The 13,569-nt window shown below is 46.8% G+C and overlaps 1 protein-coding gene and 1 long non-coding RNA gene across 3 annotated transcripts in view; both read right to left on the bottom strand.

Moving 5' to 3' along the window:
• Positions 1 to 13,569, bottom strand: part of TIAM1 (TIAM Rac1 associated GEF 1) — a 361,545-nt gene that overhangs the window by 255,229 nt on the left and 92,747 nt on the right. The window lies entirely within an intron of this gene.
• On the bottom strand, positions 7,886 to 8,342 carry LOC311608518. The gene is made up of 3 exons (XR_014783000.1): positions 8,291 to 8,342; positions 8,004 to 8,208; positions 7,886 to 7,962 (listed from the first exon to the last, which is right to left on the bottom strand). It is a non-coding gene; the product is annotated as an uncharacterized lncRNA (long non-coding RNA).

Raw genomic sequence — 13,569 nt, 5'->3', positions numbered from 1 at the left:
TGATGGCCCCATCCAGAGCATTCTGGTACCCACTGGAGTGTCAGGCCACCCCCATGGCCATCTACTGGGAACCACAGGAAAGTGTACTCCACTAACTTTCTCAATCCCAGATTTTATTTCATCTAATATCTAATACCCAGAGAGGAAATGCTGGGGACAGCTGGCTATAGTGGTCATTTGGGGGTATTTTTGTTTGTTTGTTTTAGGGAAACACAGGGCTGTGGTAGACAGAACATAGGAACTTGTTGTGCTATAAAACTTCTCTGGGAGGAGACTGAAACTGAGACCCACAGGTTCTGTGACTTGTGTTAAGATTAGCCCTCACATCCAGTCTGCTGGAACTTACAAACCAACTCAACCCAGGCTGCAGGTCTCAGAGCAGCCAGCAGGTGGGCTCGTGGCAGGGGGCTCATGGCAGGGGGCCCGTGGCAGGGGGCCCGTGGCAGGCAGGCTGGTAGAGCCTGGCAAACAGCCATGAAAAAAAAGTGGTCCATGCATCCGCCATGCTAGGGTTCAGCCTGACAAAGGCAAGGACATGGCTCAGCCAATCACATGAAGAGAAACCCCGTGAGACTCCACTTCTCTGAGGTCTCAGGAATCATCAGATCCACAGAGAGAAAGAAGGAAGAAAGAAGGGCAGAGCTGGGGGAAAGAAAAAGTTAATATAAAAGAGGCATTTTCAGATCTGAGGAGATGCCGAGTGTGCTGGGGACTGTCCCCACCACAAAGTAAATGTACTAACACCAAAATTCTGTGCTTTTTGAAACTATGACTCTAACAATGAACTTTCTGTTACATACATTTTATCACAATCAAAAAATAAAATGAGCTTTTTTTTTTAAACCAATCCGAACCCAAGTCTGCCAACCTGAGGACTTTCCACTGCAGGCGCTGCCTAGCCTGAGGTGAGGAACTGCAGGGTCTACTAGCCACGCTCCACAAGGGAGCACTAGTCACAGCTTCGAAGGAATGTGGGGAATTTTAATGAACCTCGGCAAGCATGATTGGTACACAGATCAATGAAAAGGAGGCCACCCCACAGGCACAGACCTTCCCAAAACAAAGGCCCACAGGGAGGTGAGTGGCACTGGGTACACAGAGGGTCAGGTGGCCATCAGACTGAGTGCACCTAAGAACCCGGAGGGTGTGTGTGTGTGTGTGTGTGTGTGTGTGTGTGTGTGTGTGTGTGTGTGTGTGTTTGTGCGCGCGTGCGCGTGCGCGAGCACGTGTTTTAATTCATTCATATTACATCTCAATTGTTAACCCATCCCTTCTATCCTCCCATTCCTCCTTCCCTCCTATTTTCCCCTTACTCCCCTCCCCTACATTGTGGCTGATGGGGATCTCCTCCCCCTGTATATGATCATGGGGTATAAAGTCTCTTCTTGGTAGCCTGCTGTCCTTCCTCTGAGTGCCACCGGACCTCCCCATAAAGGGGACATGGTCAAATATGGGGCACTAGAGTTCATGTGAAAGTCAGTCCCCATTCTTCACTCAACTGTGGAGAATGTCCTGTCCATTGGCTAGATCTGGGTAGGGGTTTGAAGTTTACTGCACGTATTGTCTTTGGCTTGTGCCATAGTTTGAGCAGGACCCCTGGGCCTAGATCTGCCTATCATAATGTTCTTCTTGTAGGTTTCTAGGACCCTCTGGATCCTTCTATTTCCCCATTCTCCTGTGCTTCTCTCACCTAGAGTCCCAATAGGATGTCGTCCTCACATCTATCCCACTTAGAGGAGTCTGAGGCAGAGGGATTGCCATGAATATGAGAGCTATATAGGTATGGGCTACACATTGTGTTCCAGGCCAGCTGGGGCTACAGCACAAGAAGCTGTTTTATATATCTATAAGCTGCCAGCAATTGATACACGGAACCCACAGTAGAGAGAACCAAATCCTAAAAGCTGTCCTCTCGCTGCCACATGCACGCCATGGCATGAGTGTGCACACACAGACACACACACTAATTAAAGTAATAATAATCTTTAAAAATCTTAAAATCGCTGTCCCCACAGAAGCAGCCACATTCACAGACCTGGGCTACAGGGAACCACTCCATTTTCAATGAGCTCAGCACGCAATCCCACGCCAATAAATTTCAACTTGTTTTAGGTTGGGTTACAAAACATACATTTTGGATTTTTATTATAGCTTATTAAGATGTATGCTTGACTTATGTTAACAGCAGAGTAGCAATAAAGGCCCATTATGAGAAAACTCCTGATGGTCAAGAGAACAGAATCTCTGAACTGGGCAAAGACCTATGTGGAACCCAACCATTGTGACTCCATCTTGTTGCCAGACTTCACTTTAGGCCTGACCTTAGGCCTGTCCTCAAGGTCATCCCAGTGACTGTAAAAACCACAAACTGTTCCAGGAAAAAAAGCACCCTAGGCCTGAGCTAATCAGGGGACAGAAGGACAGAAGGAAAGCACCTACCGGCCCCAGATGTTAAGCATTTCGAGGTCAGGCTTGACCAATCCCCTAGTGCCAACCCAACCAATCCTGTAACTGCCAAACTGGAAACTCCTATTCTTTGCCCTAACCTCTGCTTCAGTGAGGTTCGAGAGCCCTCAGGCTGGAGTTTAAATAGAGGCCCCTTGCTTTTGCATATGGCTTCAGATTCCTGGTGGTCTTTGGGGATCTAGTGATCTGAGGGAAACAACCTAGCCTTTCCGTTGGACCAAGTCAATCACCTGGCAAAGGGGCCAAACCCAGACCTCACTCCAGAGGCATTTAAGCCATGCTAAAAAGACAAGAATAATTAGTCTTCTAATGAGATACTATGCTTTTCTAAGTTAGTCAGAAAACTTTAAACTTCCTTTTTTTCTTCCCCTTTCCCCACACACTTTAGGCTTTCTCTTCTTTACAACTTCCCTGCCCACCATATACCTCACCTCCACGCTGACTTAAAGGCCTTGAGTTTCTTTCCTGTCTCCCTTCCCCTCTTCCCAGAGCTGCTGAGATTTACAGCTCTCCTAGCCTGGGGGGAGGCGGGTGTTCTTTCCCTGAGTTTCCATTTGAATCCATTATTAAATTATTTTTTTAAATGAGACTAAGACCTGCAAGGAGGGGATCCTGACTTTGTCCATCATATAGTTAACATTGGATCGGTGTGTTGGTTGTGTCACTGTGTGTGTGTGGGGGGGGGGCCCGGGAAGAACCACATGAGACCCAATCCAGAGGTGGCACCAAGAGGACTTGAAGCTCGGACAGCAGAGCCATTTGCTTTTGAAGTGGACTGATGCTCATGAAGTCACCCGGTCAGTCATGCTGGCAAAGACCAAAGCAACAGGACCTGAGCATATCACTCCCAACAACAGGGTGCCTTAGCTAGCGTCACTATTGCTGCGATGAAACGCCACAACCAAAGCAACTTGGGAAGGAAAGGGTTTATCTGGCTTACACTTCCATATCATTGTCCATCGTCAAAGGAGGTCAGGACAGGAGCTCATGCAGGGCAGGAACCTTTAGGCAGGAGCTGATGCAGAGGCCATGAAGGGGTATTGCTTGCTGGCTTGCTTGCCCTGACTTGCTCAGCCTGCTTTCTTATAGCACCCAGGAGCACCAGCCCAGGGATGGCCACACCACAATGGCGCTCCTCATCGATCACTAATTAATAAATGTCCTATAGCTAGGTCTTACGGAGCCATTTTCTCAGTTGAGCTTCCCTTCCTTCAGATGACTCAGGCTGACATAAACTAGCCAGCACACTGGGACAACAGGCTCTTCTGACCTCATGCCCTTGAAGTTCGGGTTTATGTACCAGTGCCTAGTGAAAATCAGCTGGAAAAAACAGTCATCAGCATGAAAGGAAAACAGGTTGTAAAGGCCCAAAGCCTGCAACCACCAAGCTCCAGGCCCCAGAGGGAAAAAAGTACATGGACAGAATTAAAATACACATCTGTTCTCAAAAGTCAAAGGACATCAATGAAGGTTACACACATCTTTGGTGGGGTTTAACTAAAAACTGACTTTCTGCAATCAAAAACTATCCCAAGGGCCAACAAGATGCCTCAACACTGTGAAACAAGTGAGTGCATACACAAACCCCCAAAATAAATAAATGCTAAAAAAAAAATTAATTAAAAGATATCCTAAGTTCCTCTACAATGAACTTGTAACTTTCACAATGACCATTAATAATTGTGTGTGTGTGTAATAATTAGCCTTCTCATTTCACTGTTATCATGAGTAAGTGCCCACAACAGGCAGAGTGGTTTATCCATTATGAAATGTAGTAAATGACTCCCAAGGGTTGACTCACGCACACTCCACAGCATTCTTCACTTGTTACAAACTGGATTTAATTAAATACACACACACACACACACACACACACACACACACACACACACACACACCGTGTTAAAGAACACAGGATAAATCAAATGGTAAGGTCATGATACTGAAGGGGAAGAATACTGTGCTTGGGTGTGCTGTGCGACAAGACCTTTCATACTCTACTTCCATGGAAAAGCTATTTCTGTGGAAAAGCTCCCAACTACGAAGTGGATTTGTCTGAACTCATCCCATGTAAGCTGAGAAGCATCTGAATTTGCAATGCTTAATGTTATTTGGAATTACCAAAGGTTTACTGGACTGCCTGTCAAATGGAATTTTTTTTTTTTAAACAGTGGGTTTGCTAGGGTGTAGCCACATCATGTATTAAGGACCATCTTTAAATTCCCTTCCCAGGACCAATACTAAGGAAATGGACTAAATGTTAGAAAGAGTTATACATGGAAACACATACATAGGCAGTAGTGTTTCAGAGCAAGACAGTAGCGTGAGATATGACACACACATAGAAAGCAGTGTTTCAGAGCAAGACAGCAGCGTGAGATATGACACACACCTAGGCAGTAGTGTTTCAGAGCAAGACAGCAGCGTGAGATATGACACACACCTAGGCAGTAGTGTTTCAGAGCAAGACAGCAGCGTGAGATATGACACACACCTAGGCAGTAGTGTTTCAAAGCAAGACAGTAGCATGAGATATGAGCCCTGAGCCTTTTGTGCCGTATCCTGTCATAGCTCAGTGAGACCCACATTTCTCCAACTCCCTCTCTAGAAACGTAAGGGCTATAAAGGTGATACCAGGAGTATTTCCTGGGATGTGAAGGTGGCAGAAAAAAAGCAGATGGGATGGAGTTGAGGTATGGTGAGTCAAAATCTGAAGGGCTTCACAACTTGGCATTATTTGGACAAAAGGGTGAGAGTGGGGTCTTCTGCATGTCACCCCTGGTTGTCCAAGTGGGAGGTAGAAGAGTGTCCTCACTGTCACCCTGTGGTTTTTCCTCCTGACAGACCAGACAAATGGCCTTTGTCTTAGTTAAGGTTGCCACTGCTGTGCAGAGACACCCTGACCACACCAACCCTACATTATAAAGGAGCTGGCTTACAACTTCATAGGTTTAATTTACTATCACCATGGCAGAAAGCATGGTGGCGTGCAGGCAGACACTGTGCTGGAGAAGAAAATGAGAGCTCTACATCTTGGTCGGCAGAAGGAGACTGGGAGCCACACTGGGTACAGCTGGAGCATCTGAGACCTCAAAGCCTGTCCCCAGCGACACGTTTCCTCAGCAAGGCCACATTCTTCCGGTCAAGCACTTAAACACATGAGTCCGTGGGGGCCGGCCTTATTCAGACAGACATCTTCAGTGTCCGCCATGGCCCAATCTGCAGAAATCAATCCGGCTTCAGGTCCCTCGCCAAGCTCTAGCTGATGCTTAGCTGACAGTTAAGGAAAGCCTGGTGCGGCCTCCATTTCAGAGGGAACCCATTCAAATGGGTGTTTTCAATCATTTCTTCCTTACATGGGGTAAATATCAAGCAATCATTTAAATGTATGCATTAAATAAATACAACAAGCCAGACAAAGAAAGACCCTAACACTGCAATACACCTGAAGCACAGGCTACATTACAGTGTGCTCACTTTTGTTGCTTGCAATTTTTCTTCTATCCTTAATTTTTTTTCTCTTGATTTTTGTAAATGTATTCTTGACAAATTAAAATTCAGAATTACCACAAAATTATAAGAATTGAATTCTATATTTCTACTGTAAATCAATCTTCCAGTCTCACCTTAGATTGTTAATATGTTACCAAATATTTCCCCTAATCTAAAGAGACTCCTGTGGGTTTTTTTGTTTTTTTTTTTTGTTTTGTTTTGTTTTGTTTTTTGTATATTCAAACAGCTTGGCCTACCTCTGTGGCTTAGATGTCGATTCCCAGTGACCACAGGGACTGGTGCACAGGCACACTTTCTGCAGCTCTTACCAAGACCCACTGGGCGCACCTCTCTGTGTTTGGAGATCTTCTTAGAACTCAGACTGTTTGGTGAGCAAGGAGAGAGATTCAGGCTGCTGGGCCCTGCCCTAGAGCTTCTCACGACACAGAATTCATACTTCCAGAAAGCTGCAGATCCTGTGGCAGCTACACTGAGGACATGCTGTACAATCCCTGACCTGGATTATGAGAGGTTTTTTTTTGGGGGGGGGTTCATAATTCTTATTTTTAATTGGTTCACAAGCAGAGGCCTTCATCCCTACAGCCCCGGAGCAGAGCACACCCTGAGCTCAGGACTGTCAGACCTAACTAAGTCACTGTGAAGCTGTTTGCATTGCACTTACTGAAGTGAAACGCAGGTCACAGGTGAGCAGACAGGTTACATCACTAAAATGTCCCATGGTAGAATATGCCCACACTCTTACCCTTGACCAGGTCCCTATGAAAGCAGTGAACCTCAGTGATCAACAGACTGAAAACGTCATAACCTGACATCCCCCTTTTTCATACTGGAATCTTTATGAAGGCACTTCACATCACAGAGAAACAGCAATCCCTGTTGCTCCAGGCTAAGGCAGGCAAAGGCAGAAAAGAAGAAGCACACAGAGAAGCTATGGCTGATGTTTTATCCAACTTCTGTCTGGTAGAAGCTAGAATCCTTTCCCCAAATCCACTTTTATATTCCTGATTCTGCCCTTCCTCTTCCCTTTCCACAAGGAGCTTCAGGTTTGCACACGGTGAGCACCGCTTTCCCAGACACAGCCTCCCACTGCTGTGACAAAGCTGGGAGAACAGAGGCAAGAGGCCATTCCACATGTCTGGGTGGGAGGGCACCCCAACAGGAATGGCTTGAGAGAGAAAAGTGAGGCGTATTCTCTGGGGAAACAGCAGAGGCAGAGGCAATATACTCACATCCCGGCAACGGATTCCCGCCTGACAGCAAAAATACAATGTATGATGGGGTCGGGAGGGGAAGGAATTTGGGATTAAGCTGTGGGAAGCCTAGCTGTGTCACAGGGATAGTATTTTAATTTGTCTCAGTTTCTCCTGTCACTGAGGAGTGACAGTGATCTGATGGGATCTCCACAGAGGAACAGATGACACCGCCGCCTCAAAGACATCAGCGAGGCTTCCAGGGCAGCAGGCGTGCCAAGCCAGGCTGCATCCAACACTGGGTTAAGGCCCTTCACTCTTCCCTTCTGATTCTCCTCTGCATTCTCACAATGAGCAGGGTAGGCAAGTAAGCGATGGAAGCTGTAACCTGTGCAGAAACCGTCATGCCAACAGTTGTTCACACCCGACCCTGGCCTCCATCAGGAAGAGCACTGTCATTCACACCTGACCCTGGCCTCCATCTGGAAGAGCACCTTCGTTCACACCTGACCCTGGCCTCCATCAGGAAGAGTTCTGTCATTCACACCTGACCCTGGCCTCCATCAGGAAGAGCACCTTCGTTCACACCTGACCCTGGCCTCCATCTGGAAGAGCACCTTCATTCACACCTGACCCTGGCCTCTATCAGGAAGAGCACTGCCTTTCACACCTGACCCTGGCCTCCATCTGGAAGAGCACCGTCATTCACACCTGACCCTGGCCTCCACCTGGAAGAGCACCTTCGTTCACACCTGACCCTGGCCTCCATCAGGAAGAGCACTGTCATTCACACCTGACCCTGGCCTCCATCAGGAAGAGCACCGCCTTTCACACCTGACCCTGGCCTCCATCTGGAAGAGCACCTTCGTTCACACCTGACCCTGGCCTCCATCAGGAAGAGCACCTTCGTTCACACCTGACCCTGGCCTCCATCAGGAAGAGCACCGTCATTCACACCTGACCCTGGCCTCCATCAGGAAGAGCACCGCCTTTCACACCTGACCCTGGCCTCCATCTGGAAGAGCACCTTCGTTCACACCTGACCCTGGCCTCCATCAGGAAGAGCACTGTCATTCACACCTGACCCTGGCCTCCATCAGGAAGAGCACCGCCTTTCACACCTGACCCTGGCCTCCATCTGGAAGAGCACCTTCGTTCACACCTGACCCTGGCCTCCATCAGGAAGAGCACCTTCGTTCACCCTGACCCTGGCCTCCATCAGGAAGAGCACCGTCATTCACACCTGACCCTGGCCTCCATCAGGAAGAGCACCGTCATTCACACCTGACCCTGGCCTCCACCTGGAAGAGCACCTTCGTTCACACCTGACCCTGGCCTCCATCAGGAAGAGCACGGTCTTTCACACCTGACCCTGGCCTCCATCAGGAAGAGCACCGTCATTCACACCTGACCCTGGCCTCCATCTGGAAGAGCACCATCCTTCACACCTGACCCTGGCCTCCATCAGGAAGAGCTCTATCACCTACAGTTATTGGGCTCATTAGAGGCTTTACATAAGAACTAAATTTACTTTGCTCTTTAAAACCAAAGCCTTCTGAAATATGCTGTAATCCCAAATTAACATCCAAGTGATTAGGCTGTGCAAACTGGGTGTAAGGAGAAGGAAAACAAATGTGTCAGTTTCCCGCAGCAAACACAACCTCTGAAAATAGACTGCACTGGCTGATTGCTCCATCAGCTGCAATTGTTCATCCCATCCAGTCCCTTCTTGCCACTAGAGGACATGGCAAGGCATGCAAACTCTGGAAAACCAAGCTGTGCTTTAAGGACACTTTCTTAGAACAAAGGGGGCAGCGCGCACGCACACACACACACACACACACACACACACACACACACACACTGAACAAGCCGATCCCCTGCCAGCTGAGAAGAGAGACTTCAATTATGCTTTAAGACGAAGGTGATAATTGACTTGTTTTCCGAACTGACAGTGTGGTGACTGATCAAAGAGTGCCAGGGAGTGATCTAGTCCTCAGATGGGAAATCACAGGTAAGTGAAGCTTAGTGTTTCTTACTGTCCAACCCTTTTCAATTTCTCTTAAATTTTTTTAACATTAATGATGTTCTGTAAAATATTTTATCGAACCTCCGTATTCAGGCAAGAATCCAGGGGTCAGATGCACATCCTATGGGGCGATGAAGTCTGGACAGGACGTGGGACAGAAAGCCTTTCAAGCACAGAGCAACCTGTAGCACAGGATAAGGGTCTCCAGCAGACTGGAAACAAGGAGGATAAGCCTGCAAATGAGCCAGGATGCTTCCTTGCTGGCCTTGGGACTCAGAGAAGAGACATCCAGGCAGAACCTTGTGGTGGTCCAGAGTCACATACTTGGAACTAAAATCAAGGGCCCATCACCTTGCTTCTGACAGCAACACTTTGAAGAGAGTTCTAAACCTGGCCACCTGTTTGATGCCAAATGAAAACTCTTGGAATTCAGTGCTCTGAATTCCATCTGAGTTCCATGCCCTTAAACCCCCACTGCTCTCTTTTTGGTCTTTTTGATACAGGGTCTCACCTTGTAGCTCTGGCTGTCCTGGAACTCGCTCTATAGGCCAGGCTGGCCTCGGACTCAGAGCTCCACCTGCCTCTGCCTCCCAAGTACTGGGATTAAAGGTGTGCGCCACCACCACCACCTGGCTCCCTGCTTCTTAAGTAGTCAGTGCTCACCTCACTACAGCAGGAAGCCTGTGCCATCTTCCCCTCATCCTTTCCTAACTGCACCAGCATCCTATGGGCAGGCTCTAAGTAACAACTGCCAAGTTGCTCCGGTTCTCTGCCCTTCTCAGGGAGGAGAGCTTCCTTGACAAGCAGCTCTTTGCCTGGCACACAGTAAAGAACCACTGAATTAATTATATATATTCCTCAAATTATACTGTGGCCAATCAATCTTGCTAAATCAATCATAAGTTCAGAATGTTCTGGGCCAGCAAGGTGGCTCTACAGTAAAAGTGCTTTCTACCCAACCTGATGACCTGAGTTCAATCCCCCGAATCCACATGACGGAAGGAGAAAACTGGCTCCCACAAATTGTCCCTGGACCACATCCACACTGTAGCAGGCGCTCAACCATGGACTCACACATGCCCACACGAAATAAATAAAACGTTTAAAATGTAATAAGTCAAAAGCGTAAGTTAAAAATGCACTTGATTCCCCCATCTACCAGATAGTGTTGCTTAGCAACACAGCGCACTACAGAGTACCAGCTGTTTCCTCTCGTGAGCCTAATTGGGAACTGCAGCTCAGCGCTGCTGCTAGGAAGCAAGAGAGAAACTCTTGATGGTTTACTGCCAGCTCTACTGGATTTCTAGTATTTGTTCACTATCATAATAAACAAACAAACAAACAAACAACAAGTGAATGGATGCATGCATGCATGAACGAATACTGCTATCACAGAGCCATCCAAAGTCGTGACCATCTATAAATGGTAAATGAATAAACTGTCCTGGTTAAAAGAATCAGCCAGCATGAATCTTCTTTTCTGAATTCAGACACTCTTCATATTTAGATCAGCCTGAGCAGACCAAGTAGATACACTTTAATAATGACGTCCTTCATGGAGAATGACCCCCCACCCCAAGGGTCCCAAGAACGTAGAGCTAAGCAGTCACGCCTCCTTCCTCCAGTCTCGAGCAACTGTGATGAGGAAGTTCCACACAGCGATGTCTCTGTCCAGGTGATAAACTGCCTAGATTGCTGCCTCCTTTAGTAAAGAAAAAAATACAGTCAATTAGAAAAATTAATTTCGAACCAATATGACAACTCACTTGATGCCATGTCCAAGGAAAAGTGCTGTGGCTGGGGGTGTTATCTGTCATGATGTGGACAGGAGTAATGTAAGAGCCAGAGCCAGACCCAAGTCAAGCTAGCTCTGCAACAGAAATTAGAAAAGGGTTTATTTATCTCACAGTTCAAGCGGTTTGAAGATCAAGGGATGGCAGCCCCATTTCTTTGGGCTCAGTTCCTCATTTTCACAGAACACTGACATGAGGAAGTAACAACACTCAATCCAGGAATTATAATGCATTTAATATAACTCACAGATATGCCCCAGTCAGCCTAAAGACCGCCTACGACTTACAGGTTCCACATCACTTCCCAGAACCACCACCATGGGACCAAGCTCTTGATGCACAAACCTCTGCAGAACAAATAACATCCACCCACAGCATGTGCTGTCTCTGTTGACTCCTAAGAAGCAGGACAGAAAAGGGGCTGGCACCGTGACTGAGGTGGACTTAGCCTTAGCGATACCCAAACCATCTTCCCTTGACCCAGGAAGAAGAGGGCCACAAGCTTCCAAAGCATTCAATTATGTAAAACACACCTGACTAGTAACATACTAGGAAAAGATCCCCCAAAGAAACTGCAGTTGACAAGTCATTAATATGCATAAGCTCCCTATTTTATCTGCACACACAGTACGCCATCAAAGGGAACCAAGAAAGAGAGCTGACGTTACCCACACCCTCACAAGGCTAGCAGCACGGAATGCTAATCCAGAAACTGTAATTACCATGCAGGAGAGCAGAAGCCGTTTCCATGTAATCTACATGTAAGCAGAGAGTGGGGTGTCTCTCTTCCTGAAGTACTTGTCCAAGAAAGCAATGGCTACCGCAGAACCAATCACACCTGCAGTGGGATAAACCATCCACACTCAAGTTGTCTGCAGGGACTTGACCACGTGCAACAGACTCTTGTAGCCACTTGGCTTCTCTGTGCCTCAGTTTCCCTCACTGATGTCATTAAGAGGAAGAAATGAGGTGGTAACAGAAACCATACAGTTAGTGTTGTACAACCACCATGACTTAACATTTGAGCCGCGTTCAGTGTAGCATCCACTGCCTGTGCCTTATTTGTCAGTAGCTTAGCAACAGGCAATGTTGAGTCAGAAGCTTAACAAAAGTCTCCTGCAAAGGCTCTGTATTCACAATCCACTATTGCTTTCCCTTTCCCTGCGGTTTGCGCAAACCCTATCTTCTGTAGGTCCAAACTCTTCTAAGCCGTATGGAAACAAGGAAAGCTGATGAGTGCATCACTGGCCTCCCTCCCTCATCATCCACATCTGCATACAATCCCATTCTTGAAACAAGATGAAGCCAATCCTTGCTTTACAAGTGAACAGCTGGGCCTGTGAGGTGGCTGGGTGAGCTGGGGTACCTGCTTATAGGCTGAAGACCAAAGTTCCAGGCCCAGACTCCACAGCGTGGCAGGAAAAACCCAGCTCCTCAGAGTCTTCCTCTGCCCTCCACACACATAGTAGCATGTATGCATCTGAGCATGCTCACACACACACACACACACTCAATCAATCAATGAAATTTAAAAGTGAGTAACAAGCCAGGCATGTGGCACAAACCTTTAATCACAGCACTCAAAAGGCAGAGCCAAGCAGAGCTCTGGGTTCAAGGATAGCCTAGTCCACAGCCCTAGGTGCAGGACAGCCAGGGCTACAGACAAACGCTGGCTCAAGGGAGGGAAAATACCATCAGTGCTGCCTTAGTCCCAGATCAATGATTCCAAGCAAAGGAGCTTTTAAAAGCCTTATGTTTCCAATAAGAGACTAATGAAACTGTCAGCTGCTTACTGTGGCTAATACTAAGGAAAGAGACGATGTTCCTATGCTAGTGTGCTAGTTCCCAGAACCTCATGAAGCACCAAGGGATGGAGCACCATAAGACCATCAGGAGTCTGTTAAGGATCTATAGGACAGTGACTGTCTTATCGAAGCAGAAAGTTACAGTGTGATGATCATAATGCCACCGACCACCTTATCAGCAGCCTGCACAAGCCCCATGCTTTTGCAAACTCAGGATAAGGGAAGAAACTCAATGTGATTTCTTTATTCAACTTCTCTTTTCAGTATGGAAGGAGTTGCTCAATTTTTTCAGGGTTAAAAAAAAATCAGTATGTCACATACATGGAACATCACAATTGAAGGACAATGAAAACATGATACAAGGGACTGACTACAGTATTGCTGAAGTGATCCCTCCCCATCATGAGCACATTTCACACTTGCTTAAAATGCAACTGTCACAAAATAACCAACAGCACTCAAGCTTATATTCCCCAGCCTCTAGAGAATAGAAACATGTTCCTGTGACTAATCTCCAGCTAACAGAACATACATAGTGAACTTGGAGCACAGGTTAAAGATGGCAGAGCCACAATGTGGAGAGAACCTGGGTTTCAACATCACAAATTGGAAGACAATTCGATACAGAAAAAAAATAACCTTTTGTTTAATTAGGCCAATGTATTTTGTACTTTAGTTTAGGACTCCATGCTTTCCTAATAAATGTACAAGGTGTTACTTTAGACATACCAAGAAAGAGCATGGATTTTACTAAAGAAAAAATTATTCTGAAG

The sequence above is a fragment of the Acomys minous genome (assembly GCF_964271855.1).
Source record: "Acomys minous genome assembly, chromosome: 11".
Classification (NCBI taxonomy): domain Eukaryota; kingdom Metazoa; phylum Chordata; class Mammalia; order Rodentia; family Muridae; genus Acomys; species Acomys minous.
Note: the sequence above shows the minus strand (reverse complement) of the source record. Positions and strands in the feature narration are given on the sequence as shown.